Source organism: Odocoileus virginianus, chromosome 27, assembly GCF_023699985.2.
Source record: "Odocoileus virginianus isolate 20LAN1187 ecotype Illinois chromosome 27, Ovbor_1.2, whole genome shotgun sequence".
In the NCBI taxonomy this organism is placed as follows: domain Eukaryota; kingdom Metazoa; phylum Chordata; class Mammalia; order Artiodactyla; family Cervidae; genus Odocoileus; species Odocoileus virginianus.
Genome location: NC_069700.1, coordinates 36,595,952 through 36,617,945, shown reverse-complemented (window position 1 = coordinate 36,617,945; position 21,994 = coordinate 36,595,952). Strand labels below are relative to the sequence as shown.

General features: G+C 43.0%; 1 long non-coding RNA gene across 4 annotated transcripts in view; it reads left to right on the top strand.

Moving 5' to 3' along the window:
* Positions 1 to 21,994, top strand: part of LOC110149649 (uncharacterized) — a 55,415-nt gene that overhangs the window by 9,585 nt on the left and 23,836 nt on the right. Inside the window, exons 3-6 of one of the 4 annotated variants that reach the window (XR_011483967.1) lie at positions 10,275 to 10,404; positions 12,091 to 12,182; positions 12,615 to 12,705; positions 13,381 to 20,317. This is a non-coding gene — a long non-coding RNA (uncharacterized lncRNA). The remainder of the gene's footprint in view (positions 1 to 10,274; positions 10,405 to 12,090; positions 12,183 to 12,614; positions 12,706 to 13,380; positions 20,318 to 21,994) is intronic. The other 3 variants (XR_011483965.1, XR_011483966.1, XR_011483968.1) reach the window with 3 other exon arrangements.

Below are 21,994 nucleotides of genomic sequence, written 5' to 3'. Positions count from 1 at the left end.
GTCTGCTGTTGAACACTTCTATTGAATGTTTCAGTTCAACTGTTCTCTTCAGCGCTGTTCTTTTTTTGTGTACGTCATTATAGTCTTTGTTGAAATTTTCACTTTGTTCATGCATTGCTTTCTTGACTTCAGTAAGCATATTTCTGACTGCTATTTTGAATTCCTTATCAGGTATATCACTTATCTATATTTCGTTAAGGTGTGTTGCTGGAGTTTTATCATATCTCTGTTTGGAATATGTTCTTTTTCTTCATTTTTTTTGACTCTCTGTGCTGCATTCTGTGCCTTAGGTAAAACAGTCACTTTTCGGTCTGGACAGAGTGGCCTTGTATGAGAGATTATCCTTATCACCCAGCCTGGCCCGAGCTGTGTGTTCCTCTCCAGTCTTGTGATCATTCAAACTGCCTTCTTTGTTCTTAGCGGTTCCCAGTAATTGAGGGTGTGCCAAGGCCCATTTCAGTATGGGTGTTTTCTCATCTGCCCAATGTAGAGACATTACTCAGCTGGTTTCTGGATGTCTTTTAAAGGAATAGATTTACGCATCCAGGGAAAGAGGTAAGTTCAGGAGATTCCTATGCTGCCATCTAAGACTGGGATGCTAATGAACCTTTTTTCTTTTTAACTTTTTATTTTGTATTGAAGTACAGCCAAATAACAATATTGTGATGGTTTCAGGTGAACAGTGAAGGGATTCAGCCGTATGTATACATGTATCCATTCCCCCCCAAGCTCCCCTCCCATCCTGGCTGCCAGGGAACGCCGAGCAGAGTTCCTTGTGCCATACAGTAGGTTCTTTCTGTTTATCCTTCTAAATGTTGCAGTGTATACATGCCCATCCAAACGCCCTTAACTACCCCTTCTCCCATCCTTTCCCCTGGCAACTATCAGCTTGTTCTCGAAGTTTACGAGTCTTGTATGTTCCTTTGTGTCATTTCTTTTTAGATTCCACACATAGGAGATGTCATAGAATATTTCTTCTTCTCCGTCTGACTTGCTTCACTCAGTGTGACATGCTCTAGGTTCGTCTATGTTGCTGCAAACGGCATTATTTCTTTCTCTATAATTGGCTGAGTAATATTCCATTGTATATGTGTACACATCTTCTTTATCCATTCCTCTGTCAATGGACATTAAAGTTGCTTCCATGTCTTGGCTATTGTAAATAGTGCTGCAATGAACATTGGGGTGCGTGCATCTTTTTGGATCATGTTTTTCTCTGTGGCATATATACCCTGGCATACCCTGGGTCATATGGTAATTCTGTTTTTAGTTTTTTAAAGAGGTGGCACATTGGTAAAGAATTTGCCTGCCAATGCGGGAGACACAAGAGATGTGGGTTTGATCCCTGGGTTGGGAAGATCCCCTGGAGAAAGAAATGGAAACCCATGCAAGTATTCTTGCCTAGAAAATTCCATGGACAGAGGAACCTGGTGGGCTACAGTCCAAGAGGTCTCAAAGAGTCGGACACAACTTAGCGACTGAGCGCACACACACATATTGTTCCCTATAGTGGCTATACCAATTTACATCCCCACAAAGAGTGGAGGAGTGTTTCCTTCTCTTCACACCCTCTTCAGAATTTATTGTTTGTATATTTTTTGATGATAGACATTCTGACTTGTATCAGCTGATACCTCATTGTAGTTTTGATTTGTATTTCTCTAATAATTAGTGATGTTGAACATCTCTTCATGTGCCTGTTGGCCACCTGTATATCTTCTTTGGAGAAATGTTCATTTAGGTCTCCTGGTCATTTTTTGAATGGCTTGTTTGTTTTGATGCTGTTAAGCATTATGAGCTGTTTGTACATTTTAGAGACTAATCCCTTATCAGTCACACCATTTGCAAATATTTTCTCCCAATCTGTGAGTTACCTTTTTGTTTTGTTTATTGTTTCCTCTGCTATGCAAAAACCTTTGAGTTTAAGTAGGTCACATTTATTTTCTTTTTTTTTTTTATTTCCATTATTCTGGGAGATGGATCAAAAAAGATACTGCTGTGATTTACGTCAGAGAGTGTTCTGCCTATGTTTTCCTCTAGGAGTTTTATGGTGTCTGGTCTCACATTTAGATCTTTAATCCATTTTGAGCTTATTTTTTTGTATGCAGTTGGAGAATGATCTAATTTCTTTTTTTTACATGTGGCTGTCCAGTTTCCCAGCACCATTTGTTGAAGAGATTGTCTTTCCAACATTAGACTTGCCTCCTTTGTCATAGATTAATTGTCCATAGGTGCATGGGCTTATTTCTGGGTTTCCTATCCTTTTCCATTGATCTATATTTCTATTTTTGTACAAGTATCATATTGCTTTGATGACTGTAGCTTTGCACTATAGTCTGAAGTCAGGGAGCCTGATTCCTCCAGCTCAGTTTTTCTTTCTCAAGATTCCTTTTGCTATTTGAGCTCTTTTGTGTCTCCATACAAATTTTGAGATTTTTTGTTGTTGTTGTTCTAGTTCTGTGAAAAATGCCACTGGTAATTTGATAGGAATTGCATTGAATCTGTAGATTGCCTTGGGTAGTACAGTCATTTTGACAATATTGACTCTTCCAATCCACAAACATGATATATCTTATCATCTGTTTATGTCTTATTATATTTCTTTCATCAGCATCTTGTCATTTTCAGAATAAGGTCTTTTATCTCCTTAGGTAGGTTAGTTGCTAGGTACATTATTCTTTTTGATATGATGGTAAATGGAATCGTTTCTTGTATTTCTCTTTCTGATCTTTCATTGTCAGTGTGTAGAAATGCAACAGACTTCTGTGCATTAGTTTTGTAGCCTGCAGCCTTACCAGATTCACTGATGAGTGCTGGTAGTTTTTGGTAACATCTTTAGGGTCTTCTGTATATAGTATCATCATCTGCAGACAGTGACAGTTTAACTTCTTCTTTTCCAGTTTGGATTCCCTTTACTTCTTTTTCTTCTCTGATTGCTGTAGGTAGGACTTCCAAAGCTACATTGAATAAAAATGATGAGAGTGGACATCACTAATGAAGGTTTCTTAAAGAAAAGAAAGATAACTGCAGACTTCCAGGCTACCTACAAAAACAAATTAACTGTTAAGAGTACCAGATAGCTTAGTTTTCATTTTCCAGTTACATTACTAACCAAATAATAAAGATAAGTCATATATACATATGAAGCTATAAATATTTATATATTTAAAAGTATAACACTTAGATTTTATTAAATCATATTTCTTTACTTAATAAACCATTCAGAGGTCTCCTCAATTCTAATTTATTCTTAGTGTTTTACATTACTGAATCAACTAAAAATTCTTTATTTTCCATTTTCCCCCACAAAACATGAGGGAGAAATATTTTTAAAGAGCATTATCTTGTAAGAATTTTATTTTCTTAATTGTTAAACAATTTGTATGCAAGTACATTTATTTTTATTAATTCTACTAGCACCTTAAAAGGGACAAAGATTTAAGTATTTGGATAGAAATATCAGTAACTGATATTATTATAAATCTGTCGCTTGGTATAACCTGAATCAATTTGTAGGAAGACAACACTATCTCTAAGAAAATCAAGCATGAGAATAGCTAATCTTATAGCAAATTTGAGGACACGCCTTCTCTCAGTCTATTGCTTTGCCAAAACAATTTACTGCACAGTTTAAATGGATCATTATTTTAATGTACTGAAATTGAACTTCACTTACCAAAAAACTGTTTCATATAATTTTGTAGATAGACATCTAATGCATTAGTCTTGAATATGATATTATTGAACACCTGTGCTTAACAATGAAGACATTACTCTATGCAAGTCCTGAGCCAGTCAGAACATAATCCCTCACCGAAGAGTCTGACTCTCTCTCAGGCCTGCTGTATAACAAGAATTGAGGAAAATTCACATTGAAAGCACAACTTGCTAAAATCCACATACACATGTAAGGAAAGTTCATGTGATGTTTGTTTCATATTTTTAAAATTTATTTTATTGAAGTCTAATTGACTTACAATGTTGTATTAATTTCTGCTGTACAACAAGGTGATTCTGTTATATATACATTCTTTTTCATATTCTTTTCCATTATGGTTTATCACAGGATATTGACTATAGTTCCCTGTGCTATTTAATGGGCTTATTTCATATTTTTAACATCTTAAGTGATATAGAAAATAACTAACTTACATGTATAAGAAAAACTTAAACCAATTCTCTTCTAGGCTACAAAATAAAATTATTAACAAAAGCCATTGAATCAGAAATTCAGTGACTGTCAGTCCTGGCCTTTCAACAAAATAGCATTGGACATTAGAAGATTCTCCTCTCCTGGGTCTCAGTTTCTCCTCTCTACCCAGAGCAGATGGGATGACAAAGCATGTAAGGACTCTGACAACTTCTATTAAAAGGACAATGATTCTTTTTACTCTGTAAAATGTTCTACTCGTTATCAGTTCAGTTCAGTCGCTCATAATGTCTGACTCTTTGCGACCCCATGGACTGCAGCACACCAGGCCTCCCTGTCCATCACCATCTCCTGGAATTTGCTCAAACTTATGTCCATCGAGTCGATGATGCCATCCAACCATCTCATCCTCTGTAATCCCCTTCTCTTCCAGCCTTCAGTCTTTCCCAGCATTAGGGTCTTTTCCAATGAGTCAGCTCTTCACATCAGGTGGCCAGAGTATTGGAGTTTCAGCTTCAGCATCAGTCTTTCCAATGAATATTAAGGATTGATTTCCTTCAGGATTGACTGGTTTGATCTCCTTGAGAGTCCAAGGGACTCTCAAAAGTCTTTTCCAACACCACAGTTCAAAAGCATCAATTCTTCTGTGCTCAGCTTTCTTTATGGTCCAACTCTCACATCCATACATGACTAATGGAAAAACCATAGCTTTGACTAGATGAACCTTTATTGGCAAAGTAATGTCTCTGCTATTTAACATGCTGTCTAGGCTGGTCATAGCTTTTCTTCCAAGGAGAAAGTGTCTTAATTTCATGGTGGCAGTCACCACCTGCAGCTATATTGGAGCCCAAGAAAATAGTCTGTCACTGTTTCCATTGTTTCCCCATCTATTTGCCATGAAGTGGTGGGACCAGATGTCATGATCTTTGTTTTTTGAATGCTGAGTTTTAAGCCAGCTTTTCCACTCTCCTCTTGCACTTTCATCAAGAGGCTTTTTAGTCCCTCTCTGCTTTCTGCCATAAGGGCGATGTTATCTGCATATCTGAGGTTATTGATAATTTCTCCTGGAAATCTTGATTCCAGCTTGTGCTTCATCCAGCCCAGCGTTTCTCATGATGTACTCTGCATATAAGTTAAATAAACAGGGTGACAATATACAGCATTGACATACTCCTTTCCCAATTTGGAACCAGTCCATTATTCCATGTCTGGTTTCTAATTGTTGCTTCTTGACCTGCAAACAGATTTCTCAGGAGGCAGGTAAGGTAGTCTGGTATTCCCATATCTTGAAGAATTTTCCACAGTTTGTTGTGATCCACACAAAAGTTTTAACATAGTCAATAAAGCAAAAGTAGATGTTTTTCTGGAACTCTCTTGCTTTTTTGATGACCCAACAGATGTTGGCAGTTTGATCTCTGGTTCCTCTGCCTTTTGTAAGTCCAGCTTGAACACCTAGAAGTTCTTAATTCACACACTGTTGAAGCCTAGCTTGGAGAATTTTGAGCATTATTTTGCTAGCGTGTGAGATGAGTGCAATTGTGTGGTAGTTTGAATATTCTTTGGCATTGCCTTTCTTTGGGACTGGAATGAAAACTGACCTTTTCCGGTCCTGTGCTCAGTATACCTTTTAGCAAAAGTAAACAGCCGTCTGCTTAGTATACTTTTTAGCAAAAGTAAATGGCACAAAATCCATCATAAGGAAACATCCTATCGGGTTTTCATTTTTGCAAGCATTTCTCTTCCATGATTCACAGCCAGGGCATCTCCATTTTTCCATGATTACTTTTCCTCTTCCCAGTGTAACTGTCATCATCACATCTGTTTATCTCAGAATAGTCACCTGTTCACAGCCGCTTACAGTCCCCTTCTATGTTCATCTGGCTCCTCATTTCTCTCTACTGAGAAAGAATACTTCAAAAACAGAAATTGTTACGTTTAATAGAGTGATTGACTGTCACTGACAAGCCAGGAATTAAATGCTGTCCCTAATAAAATATTCTCTGTAATTCATAGAGATGGAAGAACACAAAATGTCAAATTGTTGTATTGACTCTCTTAATTTCCAAGCAGGTTGTGTTTTTATAAAAGGTACGTTTTCCTACTAATACAGTAAATTGTTAATATTTATAATTCTGATTTAGTATTTATATGTTTATCTAGTTACATCATACACAGTTTAGTATCTATACAGTATAATCTATCTTTAAAACCTAAAAGGATGCAACTATCAGATCTGATCTGTGGTCATACCTCTTGGGAGGCTAATGCAACTAGGCAGTGCGTAGCTAAGGGGAAGCCAGCCGCACAAAGAGGGGGGAGAGCCCAGATCACCCAGGCAGAGCACTGCAGCCTGGGGAGGCGGCTGCAGCTCACGGTGCCTTCGCTGGGAACAATAAACAAGCCGCCTTCGCCGTGTGGGCTGGGAGTAATGTTTCCATGTCTCCATGGCTACCTACCTGATCTTCAGGGCTCCCTGAGGAAGGAAGCTGGAGTGTGTGTGTGTGTGTGTGTGTGCAAACCAAAGAAGAGGAAGTGGAAAATGTTCCAAGTAGACAGCCAAAGGGGAAATGGTTTTTAAGAAATAAACCAGCTCAAAGGGAAAGTACAGTTAGAGTGGGAATTGAAAAGTACAGATGGTGTGATAAGTTCTAAGATTACACAAAAGAAGTCATAATTATTGTTTTCTTCGTGGGGAATGTCGAAGCTCTTCTGGTACAGCCGGTTACACTGCTTAGCAGTGTTTTTGTTTTCATAGTGTGCAAGTGTCTTACTGAAAGACAGGGCTACCTTTCTTATGAAAGCGATGAAATACAGCTGGACAATCCCTGGGCTAGGTCTGTAGGACTAAACCATGTGGTAGGCAGACTCTCATAGGGCCCCAGCAACCTCCCCGTCTCAGGACACAGTAAAGGTTCCGATGTGACTCCCTCCTCTCAAGTGTTGGCTGGATTGCTTGAGTTGCTTCTAACGAATCAAAAGGCAGCAAATTCGAGAGACGTGGTTCAGTTGTAAAAAGCCACAACTCCCATCGTGGGTGTCATGTCTCCTTCTGTCTTAGGGTGACTTGCTCTGGGGGGAGCCAGCCGCCATGGCCCAAGACAGCCCTGCAGAGACACCCACCTAAACAAGCCTGGAAGCCGGTCTGTTGAAGCGCAGCAGCAGCCACATGAGTGAGCTTGGGGGCAGAGTCTTGCACTTGAGCTGACTGCAGGCCGGCTGACATCTTCACTGTAACCTCGCACCGGGGCTGAGCCAGAATGCCCCCCGGGAAGCTGTGCCCAGATCTCTGACCCGTAGAAACTTTGACAATAGATGTGTATTGCCTTAGGCTGCAAAATCTGGAGTCATTTGTTGTACAGTAACAGATGACTAATTCAGCCCATGATGGGTAAGACGTGGCACAGCTGAAATCCCGTACAAGGTGGAGTGGAAGAGTCAGTCAGGGCAGGAGAGACGTGGACGGTGACCCAGCACCCGGAGCAGCTGCTGTCCCTGCAGACACGTCTGAGGTCACTCACGTCACTCTGGAGCCCTGGCGTCATTCTGCCCATATCACACATGCATAACCTAAGGTTCAGAAGGACTAAATAATTTGAGTTTTGCCTTCTTTACTTAATATACTTAAATGTACATGCCTTCAATGTACTTAGAATTGGCTTCTGTGTGTGAGGTGAAATAGTGTTGAAGTATATTTTTATATGGATTACAAATTATTCTAGGCTTATTCAGTAAGGAATCTTTTCCAAGTTCCATTACTTCTGTTAATCAAAGATTGGTGGTAACTTCACACGTTTGGGCAAGTTTTTTAGCATATGGCTTTGCATGCTGAGGAGGATTGAAATAGAAGGCTAAGAAATTATCCAGCAAGTTTATTTCCTTTGACAATTGATAAAATCTATTTTAAATGAAAAAATAAAACCTCTCCAATAAATACTTTGAAAAATATGGAGGCGTGGAGAATGAAATGGCAACCCACTCCAGTATTCTTGCCTGGAAAATCCCATGAACAGAGGAGCCTGACAAGCTACAGTCCATGGGGTTGCAAATGAGTGGGACGCAACTTAGCAACCAAACAACAAGATATATTAAGTAATATTAGATTTGAAAAAATCATGATCAAACTAAAAAGTTTGAAAATCACTGGATGAGGATTGAAAAGAAAATAAACTGAAAATATTTTTTAAAATGGGGAGGGGGATGAATTGGGAGATTGGGATTGATGTATGTACACTATTGATACTATGTATACAATAGGTGACTAATAAGAACCTACTATACAGCACAGGGAGCTCTACTTAATGCTCTGTGGTGACCTATATGGAAAGGAAATCGAAAAATGAGGGAATATATTTATACATATATCAGCTATTCACTCTACAGTAGAAACTAACACAGCATTGTAAAACAACTATACTCCAATGACATTTTTAAAAAATACTTTAAAAAAGAAGGGTTAAATAACTTGCCCACCTCGATAGCGCTAGCAGGTAGCAGACACTGGTTTGGAACTCCGGTTTTGAAGTCTGATCTGTGAGTAGATACACAAATATGGAGGTCCTGCTTCTATTACATTGCCAATTGCAGTGAATGGCACGGGGAATCAGTGAGACCCTCCAGAGGCACGCTTCACCGTTCAGGTGATAAGAGCTGAGGTCAGAGTGGGTGGGTGGCTGCAGGAACGTGAATAGCGGTGGCAGGGTGGGGATGCAGGAACCCCCCAAGAGGGTGACAGCAGACCCAACACCACAGCCTCTGTTGCCCCTGGGACGGCTCAGGCCCTGGAGTCAGACCAACACTGGTTCAGACCAGTTACTGGCTCTGAGATCAGGACAGGTTACTTCTTGCTGACGTGGTGTCCTTATCTGTGCTGATTCAATGAGGCCATGCATAGAAGTTGCCTGGCAGTGAGTCAGGCATATGGCAAACACTTACTAGATGTTCCCAACTGATAATACTATTATTATTGTTTTCTCTTCAAATTTGACTTTCTTTGAATAAATATGTAATTACTAATACCACCTTCTCTGCTCATTAGACACAGTGATTTCTTTTAAGGGAGGAAAAGATATTTCCCTAGAATAATTGGGTGAGAGTTAAGTGTCCTTAACTTAAGAAAAAATACCTTAACTTTCTTAACTTAAGAAAAAAAAAAAGAATATGAGAAACGGGAAAGGGGAATAAAAACAAAAGGTCTATGTTTGGGAGATAATGATGATGTGAACAGTGCTGGGAGCAGAGGCAGGGAGGCAGGTGGACTACGTCTGCAAGGAGCAGAGGCTGCCTTTTATCCATTTTCCTATTGTCCTAGCAGCATCAGGCCCACGGCCCTTCCATGAATGCACAATGGGCTCTTTCATTCAGCAAATGCTACACAAACCTATTGAGCACCATCATGCTTCATTGAGGGTAGGAAGGCTGCGCCTACATTCCAATAAGGCAAGAGAGGCAATCAACGTGTAATATGCAAAGAGATCTACATATGTAAAGTATGAATATATTTTGAAAACTCAGGAGACTTTAAAGGAGGGAAAGGGACTGGAAAGACCCTAAGGAAGGGGTCCTGCTGCCTGAACAAGGGTGGTCAGGACACTGGTCTCTTCCAAGGCTGCCTTCTGAGTGTGTGGGGTGCAGGGGAGCCGCTGTGGAGGGGTGCAGCCAGGGGGAGTCCGCAGGGGATGCTGGAGCAGCCAGTGCTGGCAAGGCAGCTGGCCAGAGTCAGAGACGGCAAGGTAGCTAGGTAGAGGGGAACCCGTCAGCGACCCAGTCCCTAGAGACAGGTCCACAAGATTCTTGCCCCTTTGGCACTCACCCGGAAAGTAGTCAGTGATTACACCTAGAACCTAGAAAAAGTGATACAGATGAATTCATTTGCAAAGCAGAAATAGAGACACAGATGTAGGGAACAAACTTATGGCTACCAAGAGGGGGAGGGGGAGTTGGAGGGGAGCTGGAAGATTGGGATTGAGATATTTACTGACGTTATGTATAAAATAGAAAACTGATGAGAATCTCCTGAAGAGCACTAGGAGCTCCCGTCAGGGCTCTGCGTCATTTAAACGGGAAGGAAATCTGAAAAGAGGGGATGGATGTGCACACACGGCTGGTTCACTTTCCTCTCCAGCAGAAACCGGCACAGCACTGAAAGCAACTACACTCCAATAGAGATGAACAAAAACAGAAGCGGTCAGTGGATCTTCTCCACACACGGACAGCTCCTTTTCAAACCGCTGCCTCTGCACTGGGACTTGGGGCCGGTGAGTGTGCATGTGAGCCCCTCGGAGTCTCCGCAAACACGGGGTGCAGACTTGTGTTTGCCAGCGGGAGGGGGATGTGGAGGGGGGAGGGGGACGTGGAGGGGGTCAGGGGAGTGTGGGGTTAGTGGGTGCAAACCATCATACATAGAACGGAGAAACAATGACGTCGTAGCTTGCAGCACAGGGAGCTCTATCAGTGTCTTGGGATAAATCATAATGGAAAATAATATAAAAAAGACTAAATGTGTAACTGAGTCCCCTTTGCACTATAGCATAAATTAACACATTGTGAATCAACTTTTTTTTTTTTAAGGTTTCTAAAAAAAACAGAGGAGTCTCCGATTCCCAGCTCCCCTGCTCTCCCAGATGTACACACCCCAACTTTCAAAGCCAGGCATCATACAGGCTCAGGTCCCGAGGGTAGGGCGGCTCAGCATGGGGCTTGAACCCCTAGCTACTGAGGGAAAACCTTGCCTCTGGGGTTCCCCCTCCTGCTTGTGAGTCCCCTCGCTGGGGGTGTGGGTCCTGAGTCGACCGCATCTCTGCCCCACCATCCATCTTTGTGCTTTTTCCCTTATAACCTTAATTACAGAAGAGCGGTTTGGCTTCAGGTCATCCATTCTTAGAGGATTACTCTGTGGAGTGGTAGTTTCAGTATATCCACGGGAGGAGGGGAGTTCAGGGCTTCCTACTCTGCCATCTTGATCCTGCCTCGTACTTTTTTCTATTTAGAACTCACTCATTTAGATGTATTGTGTATGTGTGTGTGTGTTTTAGAAATGCATCCGTACAGAGGTCAATGAATAGTGTGTAAATAAGTAAAGCTATAATGGGAGAGTTAAATGGAAAAAGATGTGTTTGGTTCTTTTTGAAAAACAAATAATTTGTAGGGTGATACTTTGGCAACATGGAAGTCTGTTCTGCAGGGACCTTTCCCCGAGTAGTTTTAGCATTCATTGATGGTCTTTTCCTGCATCAGTTATTTAAACGGGAGCTGCAAAAATGATGCTTTTTCTGGTTCTACCCTTTCTCCTAAATCTGTTAGCTGGCTTGGTTCTAAGAAGAAAGAGCTTTCTCTTGTTAACTGGGGATGAACTAAGACCACTGAAATTTTAAAATGTCAGCCTTCGATGACCACTATTATTTTCACCAGAGCTGCTTTGTTATGATTTTGTAGACTGTGCTTCGCACAACTTGAGGGGTGGTGTCTGATGAAGTAGTCACTGTATATTGTATACTTATTATGACAATTTTCTGGAGGATAGGAGAAAATCATCTTGCAGAAGGGTCTTCTTTTATCATTTAGACCAAGCTGCACTTGGGCTGGTGGCTGGGACTTATGTACCCACATCCCTGGCCACTCACCTTCAAAACTTGGAAATCAGCCTCTGGAAACCACTCCAGGGTGTCCCCCAGCTGTGTGCTTCTCCCCAAAACTCTGTGCCAGCAGACATGTTTCTCCCATTCTCAGCTTACCTCACATCCTTCATCATCTACCAGAAGAGCACTGAAGCCACACTGAATTGGGAGTGTTTTCAGAGTGACGGAAGAAAGGGGAGGTACCTGCCGTCCAGTGACCCAGAGGTCCCAGATGCAGTCACCACAGTTCCGACTCTTCTTGCTTCTGTCCTATTACAGGAGTAAACAATACCCAGAGTTCACATCTGTACCTCCTATTTCTAACAGACAGTGTGTGCTCAATCGCCCAGTCGTGTCTGACTCTTTGAGACCCCAGGAACTACAGCCCACCAGGCTCCCCTGTCCATGAGATTTTCCAGGTAAGAATACTGGAGTGGGTTGCCACTTCCTCCTCCAGGGGAGTCTTCCTGACCCAGGGATCGAACCTGAGTCTCCTGCATGTCCTGCATCTCCTCAGTTTCTTTACCACTGAGCCACCGGGGAAACCCTTCTAACAGACTAGAATTTTACAGAGCCGTACCTCCTGCCATGTGTTTATAGAGAACCAAGAAAAATGATAAGACATCTCGCTCAGAAAGCTTTGCCCACCGAGTCAGTGAGGTTCAGTGAAAATCATCTACGTCTCGTGGGACGGGGCAAAGTGTCCTCTTTCAGGCTCCTTGAACATCTGCAGGGTCTACAGCAGCTGCTTGCGTAAAAGCTGTTATACCTGCTTCTCCTGCGCGCTCTGTGTTTCAGCAGTTCACAGAGCGATGGAAAGTTTCAGCTCTTTCCCTCCCTCTCTTGCCCAGGGAAGCTGTTGGCAACTCCAGCCTTTCCTTGACAAGTTCCTTTGCACACAGCGTGCTGCCGCCAGGAGGGCTCAGCTGTGTTAGGAGCAAGGTGACAATCCATCTCTTCCATCTCCACGGGCTACCACTTCTGTTGCTGAAACCTTCCAAGCACTTTTGGGGATGGTTGTTTCTTCCTGTACCATCACGACAATTTTCTTTTCTCACCATGCGAGCTGTCATGTATAATCAAGCTCTGTGCTCCAAAATAAAGTCAGAAGCGGTGATTACATTACCATTTTGCTGAATGCCACCAACTCTGTCCCTACAGAATGCAGAGAAACTTCATGCAGTGACTTTTATTTTTTGCCCTTTTTTTTAGCAAGAACTCAGTTCATATACTCATGAAACATTTCACTTTAGAAACTAGAAGATGGGTTTGAACCACCCTGTCTGTATCTTGAAATTCAAGTTTTTCCAACTTAGTACCATTACCATTTTAAGTTGAACAACTCTTAGTAATAGAGGGTGTCCTGTGCATTATATGCTGTTTACCAGCATCCTCGACTCCACCCATGGATGCCAAGACACCCAGCTCCCAAGCAGTGATGTTCAAAAATGTCTCCAGTTGTGTCCAAACGTTCCCTGGGGGACAAAATTGTCTCCAGTTGAGAATCATTGTTCTAAATGATTATTAATATGACTGTGTTCAGTTTGATAACATACATGTCTTTTTTGACATTTTATTTTTTAATTTATTTTTAATTGGAGGATAATTGCTTTACAGTGTTGTATTGGTTTCTGCCAGACAACAACGTGAATCAGCCGTGAGTATACCCGTGTCCCCCCAATTCTTGAACCTCCCTCCCACCCCCCACCCCACCCCTCTAGGTTGTCACAGGGCACTGGGTTGGGCTTCCTGTGTTATATAGCCACTTCCCACTAGCTATCTATTTTACATATGGTAATGTACAGGTTTCAATGCTGCTCTCTCAATTCATCCCACCCTCTCCTTCCCCTGCTGTGTCTGCGTCTCGATTCCTGCCCTGCAAATAGGTTTATCAGGACCATCTTTCTAGATACCACATATATGCATTAATAAACAGCATTTATTTTTCCCTTTCTGACTTATTTCACTGTATAACAGGCTTCTTGGTTCATCCACCCCACTAGGATTGACTGAGATTCATTCCTTTTTATGACTGAGTAATACTCCACTGTGTATATGTACCACAACTTCTTAACCCATTCATCCCTCGATGGACATCTAAGCTGTTTCCATGTCCTGGCTATTATAAACAGTGCTGCAGTGAGCTTTGGGGTACATGTGTCTTTTTGAATTATGGTTTTCTCAGGGTATATGCCCAGTAGTGGGATTGTTCGGTCATATAGTAGTTTTATTCCTTTTATTTTTTTTAAGGCATCGGCATCTCCAAACTGTTCTCCATAGTGGCTGGGTCAATTTACACTCACACCAACAATACAAAAACATTCCCTTTTCTCCACACCCTCTCCAGCATTTGTCATTTGTAGATTTTTTGATGATGGCCATTCTGACTTGTGTACTCATTATAGTTTTGACTTGTATTTCTCTAATAATGAGCAGTATTGAGCATCCTTTTCTGTGTTCATTGGTCATCTGTATGTGACATTTTATTTTTTTCTTTTCCAGTATAGCTTATTACAGGATATTGAATAGAGTTCCCTGTACTATACACTAGGACCTTGCTGTTTATCCATTCTATGTAGAAGAGTTTGCATCTGCTAATCCCAGAGTCCCACTCCATCCCTCCCCCACTCACATGCCCCTTGGCAGTCAGAGGTCTGTTCTCTCTGTCTGTGGGTCTGTTTCTGTTTTCTGTCTCACAGTCACTGATGTCATATTTTAGATTCCACATGTAAGTGACGTACGGTGTTTGTCTTTCTGATTCACCTCATTGAGTGTGGTCATCTCTGGATCCATCCGTGTTGCTGCGGATGGCATTATTTCATTCTGCTCCGTGGGGGAGTACTATTCCACCACATACACACCTTCTGCATCCATTCATCTGTCCATGCACATTAGGTCGTCCCCTTGTCTGGTTATTATGAATAGTGCAGCTATGAACATCAGTGTGCACGTATCTTTTCAACTTAGTTTTGTCTTGATATATGCCCGGGAATGGGATTGCTGGATCATATGGCAACTCTATTTTTATCTTTTTTAGAAACTTCCATACCGTTTTCTGTTGTGGCTGCACTAATTTACATTCCCACCACCAGTGTAGAAAGGCTTCCATTTCTCCACACCCTTCATACATTTGATTGTTTTATTCTTACCTTTAAAAGCCTCACAAAATCTCTGCCTTGCCTAAAGGTACAATAGAAATAAAGTTCTTAATCTTGCTTATTCTTCTAAAGAGTTATCAAAAGTGATTCCTAATGAGTTTAACTAGTTAAAGGGGGGAATAGGGAGGGGAATGCTTTTATTCTGTATAATAGACTAAGCAATGCCAGTTCATCACTGTGGGTAACTTTAAAAATATGAGAAGAAATGTGTAAAAAACAAAGAACTCGTGCTATTGTGTCACATGATTCACCTTTGATTTGTGTTTAAGAGTAAGACATTTTAGAAGCCTAAGTTTACAGCAGTTCTACCACCAATAAGACTAGTTATTTCAAAGGTTCCCTCTAAGATGATTATTCCAGGACTGAAGATGACACAATGACAGAGGCTGATGGGATCTTCTGAGCAAACTCAACACATCCCTTTACTGCAGGCGGGACACTGAAACCCCTTGTGATACAGTGGGGTGTGTGTGTGTGTGTGTGCGTATGTGTGTATATGTATGTATGTTGTGTGCCTGTGTGTCTATATGTGTATGTGTGTGCCTGCATGTGTGACTGTCTACATGAATTGTGTGTGTGCATGTGTGTGCATGTATGTTGTATGCCTGTGTGTCTTTATATGTATGTGTGTGCCTGCGTTTATGTGTATGTATGTTCTTGCATGTGTGACTATGTCTACATGAATTGTGTGTGTGTGCATGTGTGCATGTGTATGTATGTTGTGTGCCTGCATGTGTGACTATGTTTACATGAATTGTGTGTGTGTATGTATGTTGTGTGCCTGCATTTATGTTGTATGTATGTGCCTGCATGTGTGACTATGTTTACATGAATTGTGTGTGTGTGTATGTATGTTGTGTGCCTGCATTTATGTGTATGTATGTGCCTGCATGTGTGACTATGTTTACATGAATTGTGTGTGTGTGTATGTATGTTGTGTGCCTGCATTTATGTGTATGCATGTGTGACTATGTTTACATGAATTGTGTGTGTGCGTGTGTGTATGTATGTTGTGTGCCTGCATTTATGTGTATGTATGTGCATGCATGTGTGACTATGTCTAAGTGAATTGCGTGTGTGTATGTGTGTGTGTGCATGTATGTTGTGCGCATGTGTCTGTATATGTATGTATGTGCCTGCATGTGTGACTATGTCTACGTGAAGTGTGTGTGTGTGTGTGTGTGTGTGTGTTCCTTACTCTCCTGCTTCTCGAGCGCTCTCCTCCCTGCCTGACTCTGCTCACCTGACTGTTGTGGATCTCGGGAGGCTGAGCCGCTTTTCCTCTGCTTCCCTGAAATGTTTCCCTAGTACAGTGATTTCAGCCCACGGTGACTTCTTCCACCCTTAAATCCTCAGTGTGTGTCCCCTACAACAGCATCTCACCATTTTTCTTGGAATGTTTCATTGGTGTTTTACAAAAATAGGTTCCAGGTTCAAACAAATAGGGAATTCAGTGTTAACAAAAGGTCTGCAGATTACACTGCTGCAAGACCCCCAGCCTTCATATGCTAAGGAGAGTCTTCACCTGCATGGAGAGTCTCCAAGGAAACACTCAAGGAAGGCCTCCATGAGTGTTTTCCCAACTGAATCCACTCTGCGACACTTCACAGAACATCTAATGGAACTGGAATTTCTGAGAAGAGTTTTCTATACGGCTCCTGTGACACTCAGCATATGCTATGTTATATTTTTATCTCTGCATTTCATTTCACCTTCCCTACAACATATGGGAAATTCCAAGGCAAGAATAAAATTCTAGCCAAATACACAGGAAAGTGAAAGTCACTTAATCGTGTCCAACTCTTTTTGACCCCATGGACTATACAGTCCATGGAATTCTCCAGGCCAGAATACTGGGGTGGGTAGCCTTTCCCTTCTCCAGGGGATCCCCCCAACCCAGGGATTAAACCCAGGTTTCCCACATTCCAGGTGGATTCTTTACTAGCCGAGCCACCAGGAAAGCCCACCACACAGGAGGTGCTCTGTAAATGTGCTGATGTTGAGAAAGCAAACCCACTGAAGAGCTGACCTTTGATTTGGGGCCCCACAGATGGGTGCAGGTTGAGACAGTTTTAGGGGGTGACATTCACCTTCAACATGAGGAGTGCTTCCCCAGGCAGTGCAAACACACCCAGGGCCCCCATCTTCCAGGCCCTGCACCTGGGAGCTGTGTTCTTGTCACACGCACCAGAACCTGGAAATCTTCACGCACAGCAAACCTTCACACACTCTTGTGTCTTCTGTTCACACAAAGCCATCAGTCAGAACCACACCCTTCATGAATATTCTATGCAAGAAACAACAGAGGGAGTTTGTGCCCCACACCATCAGCGAACTTTCTGAGAGTCATCCGTTAGACCTTTCTATCTTCCTAAAGGCACTCTCCAGCTCTGCCACTAGTGTGGGCGCTGTCTTCTCTGTCTTTCTAGAAGCACTCTGACTTTCCTCCCTGTCTTAATTTGCTCCACCAAAGCACTGTGACAAAGCACAGAAAAAGGAAGCAAAACAGCCCAGGCCACCCCAGAAAGTCTTTATGACTTCAAGGAGGAACAACCAGTGTTTGAAGGGTTGGGGGATTGAAGAGGGAATGCCAGCAAAACAAACCAACATGGGAAACGATGTCTACGGTTCAGTTAGAAATACCTATACACGTCAGAGGGCTCAAATTACGCCACGAGGTAATGTCTGTGCCTTGTATACGGTTCCTGCACTGAACTGGGGAGTATGGTATGGTGCTCGTCATTGCCTGTCTCAGGCCTTCAGCAGCTCATAAGATGCAACTAGCAGCTCTGTGTGCGCTGAGCACCGCCAGCAAGAAAACTGGGGCAGGGCCGGCAGAACCTTTCAAAGGGCAGCCTGGGAGGCGGTCCTTTCCATGAGCAGAAAACCCGAGGGTCGATGTGCAGTTTTTCATGACGCCATCTGGTGGGTGGGCCTTGGGAGCCCACCGGAGGCAGGATCAGCTGATTTCCTGGTCCCCCGAGTCCAGAAAACAACACTCTCATGCAGCTGTGGTTAAAGGCTGGTGATCAGCAGGGAGGGCAAGTCCAGGCTCAGGAAAGCCCTTTCCTTAACAGAAACAGAGTCAGAAGCCAACCAGAGCGGGTCCAGCCTTCAGCTTGGAACTGCTGGGAGACCTCGGAGTCTTTGGACCATTTTATGAAGCAGTTTTCAGTCAAATCCTAGAGCTTTCCCCAGAAGGGGAGAACTTTGATTCCTGCCCCGCCACTCCCACCCCTGTGTTATGTTAGGTACTTGTTTCTCTGACTCTCTGTGTATGTGTGTGTCTGTGTGTTATTTGCTCAGTCATGTCTGACTCTTTGTGACCCCATGGACTGTAACCCACCAGGCTCCTCTGTCCATGGGACTCTCCAGAATACTGGAATGGGTTGCCATGCCCTTCTCCAGGGGATCTTCCGGACCCAGGTATCAAACCCAGGTCTTCGGCATTGCAGGCAGATTCTTTACCGTCTGAGCCAAAGTTAGTGAGTGCAAAATACAAAAAGCTGGTAAAATATACCATCTTGAGCCAGTGAAGTCCTGAGTCAACAATTAGCACAAATCTGCAGAAAAATCTTAAGCCTTTTAGTTATCCACAGGCCGACTTGAGCTTCTGACACGCTCGGATGAGCTTCTGTTGCGTTTTAACTGTATTCACGTCACAAGGGATCATGCATGGCTGACGTGGAATGGCTGCGAGCTTCTCTAAAGACGGAAACCGTCACACACTGACTAAGCTCTCCTGCCCTCTTCCAGAACGAACCCGCGGAGCTGCCACATCCAACTCCCTGACACACAGAACATTAGGAACTTTCAGGAAAGCAGGGTTCGTCAAGTTTGGATGCCATTTGCTGGACCCTCTGGAATTCTGCGGTTCCTTCCAAAGATGCTGGCTGTGTCCTTGAGACCTGTCCTTTAGTGCCACGGGTTCTACTTCCTGGCTCTTGAATTTGACCTTTCCTCTCCGGCTCTGTGGGATTCTGAAGGGGTTAAATCTGGTCAGCAGGGCATGTAAGACAGCAGAGGGATAATGTGGTTCATTCCAAAGAGCAGAAGATAAAGTTGTTTCTGGTAAAACAAGTTATGCTAGTGTGTGAAAGAGTATTTAGAAGGTGTGAAAGATGAAGGAACTTTGAGAAAGGATGAAAGCTTAGTTTTTAAAGTCCTGTATCTCCACTGTGCTGTGTGCTCAGTCGTGTCTGACTCTGTGTGACCCCACAGACTGCAGCCCACCAGGCTCCTCTGTCCATGGGGATTCTCCAGGCAAGAATACTGGAGTGGGTTGCCATGCCCTCCTCCAGGGGATCTTCCCAACCCAGGGACTGAACCCAGGTCTCCCACACTGCAGGCAGATTCTTTACCATCTGAGCCACCAGGGAAGCCCATCTCACCACTATTCTGAAATGAATCAATTCAATCTTTTCCCTTGTGGAAATTAGTAACTAGTTGTAATTAAGATACAAACAACTGGAGGAGGGACAGAAGCTATAGGTATATGGAGAAACACAGAGACAGAGAAAGAACAGGATGTCAGTCGAGCACCAAAGCAGGGGACCAAGTAGCTCTCATGCTGAGTTATCTAGATCCCGAGTGTGGTCTGTACACCAGTTGCGGCATCACCAGGAATTGTTGGAAATGCAGAATCCCAGGCCAAATCCCAAACCTGCTGAGTTGGAATTTGCATTCAGAAAACATCCCCCGGTGATTCACGTGCTAGAGCGTGATCAGTTTTGCCCCAGGTGGCCCGAGGCCGCAGCTGCGATGGGCCCTGAGCAGCCTTCATCCTGCTGAGGCTGATGGTGCCCACCTTCCGTGTACCCTGAATCCTGGTCCCGGGTCACAAGGTTATAAAGGGAAAAGCTGGAACCCCAACAGGAGTCTGCCACTCTGGTCTGACTAGGTCACTGTGATGTTCTATTTCTAGCCCATTTATCCAGAAACACATATAGTTGCCAGGAAACAAATCACACAGTTGAAGGGTTAGATCTTTCAATTCCAGGGAGAGGAGAGGGGCTGGAGGTTGAATGTTACCAGTGGCCAATGATTTGATCAGTTGTGCCAGTGCCACAAAGCCTTCATGAAAACCCCGAAGAACCGGGTCCAGGGAGCTTCTGGTTGGTGAACATGTGGCAATGTGGGGACGGTAAACTCGTCAGGGAGCGTGGGCATCCCACACCCTTCCCCACATACCTTACCCCTAGCATCGCCTTCCTCTGTCTGTTCCTGAGTTACAGTCTTTTGTAATAAACGAGTGGTCATAAAGTGTTTCTCTGAGTTCTATGAGCAAATTAACATAGCCCACAGCTGAGGGCATCGGAACCTTTGATCTCCAGTGGGCCAGGCAAAAGGCTGGATGTTTGATTGGCGCCTGAAGTGGGGACAGACACCATCTCCAGGTAACAGCAGTCAGAATTGTGTTGAACTGTAGGACATTCAGCTGGTGCCCAGAGAATCGCCTGGTGGTGGAGGTGGGGGGTGGTGGTGAGGAAACTTTTGCCACATGCTGAAAAACTTGGTCCAGAACCCACTTTTATGATCTTACATATCGTAACAGGGAACTTTCATTATCTGTTTACAAAGCAGTTGTTAATACTACTTTGAACTGTTCTTGGCACCATTTAGGATTATATTAAATGCTTAGCAAGATAGACTTGATGTCACCTTACATGACTAATTTCTTATGGCTTTGTCTGACTATGAAGATTGGCCTTTATTGTTGTATGAAAATATAAGTAAGTCTTAATATAAGTTAAGTCCTAGTAAACATTTGTAAGAAACTCACAGATAATAGGTATAAAGTGCTTGAGTTGAAAGATCAGCAGTTCCCTTCTGGTAGGCTCAGGGCTCAGGCGGATCAAGGTTTTATTCTGACTTTGCTAATCACTTTCAGATGTTACAAGATGCAGAGGCAGTGATGGTAGCTATCAGATCAGTGGTTCCTAAGTTGCGCTGTGCTCCAGAATTTCCTGGGGAGCTTCTCAATCCCCACTGTCCCTGACCAATTAAATCAGCTCGTCTGAGGGCAGGGCCAAGCAGGAGCAGATCATAAAGATTCCCAGGTGATTGAAAGAGTGAGCAAAGCAGGGGCCCTGTTGTACTGAGAGGTGCATTCCTAGGACAGCAAATGACCGGCTCCCGGTCACCTGCTTAGTAAATCCATGCAACTAGAGAAAGCCTGAACACTGCAAATGAAGACCCAGCACAGCCAAAAAAAAAAAAAACTGATGGCTGATCAACAGATGAATGAATAAACAAGATGTGGTACATATATACAATGGAATATTATTTGGCCATAAAAAAGAACGAGATTTTGCCATTTGCAGCAACATGGATGGACCTAAAGACTGTGATAAGTGAAATCAGTCAGAAAGAGAAAGACGCATTAACATCATATGACATCACTTATGTGTGGAATCTAACACATGAAACAAAAAAACATGTATAAAACAGAAACAGAGTCACAAACATAGAGAAGAGTCTTGTGGTTGCCAAGGTGAGGGGCAGGGATGCATTGGGAGTTTGGGCTTAGCAGATACAAACTATGGGTGAATAAACAACCAAGGGGCTTCCCTGGTAGCTCAGTTGGTAAAGAATCCACCTGCAATGTGGGAGACCTGGGTTGGGAAGATCTTCTGGAGAAGAGAAAGGCCACCCACTCCAGTATTCTGGCCTGGAGAATTCCACAGACTGTATAGTCCATGGGGTCGCAAAGAGTTGGACACAACTGAGCGACCCTCACTTTCACTTTCCTCCTGTATAGCACAGGGAACTTTATTCAATATCCTGTGATAAACCATAATGGAAAAGAATTTATATATATCTGAGTCCCTTTGCTGTTACACAAGAAATTAGCACAACATTGTAAATCAGCTGTACTTCAATAAAATAATTTATTTTAGAAATTTCTGCTTACAACAGTTTGTAGATCCCCAGAATCCTATACACTTGAACTCCCTGTGTCCCTGGTAGATAAAACTTGAGTCTAAAGCAGTCACTGAGATCTTAAAGTGCATATGCAATTTCACCTCGTTTTCAGAATGGGTCGGAGAGTAGAGTGGGATTCTAAAAAGATC